The following is a 1,584-nucleotide window of genomic DNA, read 5'->3' as shown; positions in this document are numbered from 1 at the left end:
TTTTTTTTTTTTTTTTTTTTTCCTGAAACAGAGTCTCCCTCTATTGCCCAGGCTGGAGTGCAGTGGTGCAATCTTGGCTCACTGGGACCTCCACCTCCTGGGTTCAAGTGATTCTCATACCTCAGTCTCCCAAGTAGCTGGGATTACAGGTGCCTGCCTTAATGCCTGGCTAATTTTTGCATTTTTTTGATAAACACAGAGTTTCACCATGTTGGCCAGACTGGCCTCAAACTGCTGACCTCAAGTGATCCACCTGCCTCAGCCTCCCAAAGTGCTGGAATTACAGGTGGGAGCCATCGCGCCCAGCCCCTGTCTGGTGTCTTTTATGCTCAGTGTAATGTTTTTGAGATTCATCCATGTTGTAGTATGTATTAGTGTTTCATTCCTTTATTTTTTATTTTTATTTTTTAAACAGCCAGGGTCACCTGGGGAAGGTGGCTCACGCCTGTAGTCCCAGCACTTTGGGAGGCTGAGGCAGGTGGATCACCTGAGATCAGGAGTTCGAGACCAGCCTGGCTAACATGGTGAAAACCCGTGTCTACTAAAAATACAAAAAATTAGCTGGGTGGCCAGGCACGGTGGCTCACACCTGTAATCCCAGCACTTCGGGAGACCAAGGCGGGCGGATCATGAGATCAGGAGTTTGAGACCAGCCTGGCCAACACAGTGAAACTCCGTCTCTACTAAAAATACAAAAATTCACCGGGTGTGATGGCGCATGTCTGTCGTCGGGAGGCTGCGCAGGAGAATCGCTTGAACCTGGGAAGCAGAGCTTGCAGTGAGCCGAGATCACGCCACTACACTCCAGCCTGGGCGACAGAGTGAGACTCCATCTCCAAAACAAAACAAAACAAAACAAAACAAAACTCCTATCCCAGTGGGGCTGCTAGAGACCAAAGCTCTCCAGGTTCCCCTCACCCCTTCTGCCCCCAAACGCCTCTCCTCTGGGTCTGGTCATCCTCCTTTTGCTTCTTTTTCCGGAAGTCTCCGTTTGCCCAGACATGAATCTGAGCCATCCCCTGCCCTCAGTGGGGTCCCTGTCTGTAGGCAACACAGATAATCAGCAGGTGACAACTCCCCTAGAGGAAGTCACACAAGGCTATGAGGGAGCCCAGGGGAGGGAGGCATCCAGGCTACCTGCTCCTCTGTCAGCCCTGGACACTGTTCTCCTGCCCTGCCCTGTGTTTGCCACCTGGCTGAGTCCCACTCCTCTTCCAAAATAATAATAATAATAAAGATGAGAAAGCCCAGGTGATCCTAAGGAAGACTTGTCCCTGCTCTGAGTCTCCATACCCAACTCGGTATCCTGGCACAAAGATGGGTTTGGCTCACTGGTGTCCCCACGGTGCTTACGTGACCTGCTTGGGCCCTCCCTGGGAGGATAGGGGGCAGGGCTCCAGCCTGCTGGGCTACTTTCAAGTTGGGAATTAGGCCCCTGTCACCACTGGCCACGGGTAGGTTGGGTGTCTGGAGCCTTAAGGGTCCTTCCGGAAGCTAGGCTGCCGGCCTGGCTCAGCCGAAGGGAAGAGGCTGTGCTTTTCCTCTAAGAAAGATGACATTGGCCGGGCGCGGTGGCTCAAGCCT

Source organism: Rhinopithecus bieti, unplaced genomic scaffold (genome assembly GCF_001698545.2).
Source record: "Rhinopithecus bieti isolate Rb0 unplaced genomic scaffold, ASM169854v2 scaffold_67403, whole genome shotgun sequence".
Taxonomy (NCBI): Eukaryota; Metazoa; Chordata; class Mammalia; order Primates; family Cercopithecidae; genus Rhinopithecus; species Rhinopithecus bieti.
The sequence above is the reverse complement of the archived record's forward strand: the minus strand, read 5'-3'. Positions refer to the sequence as shown.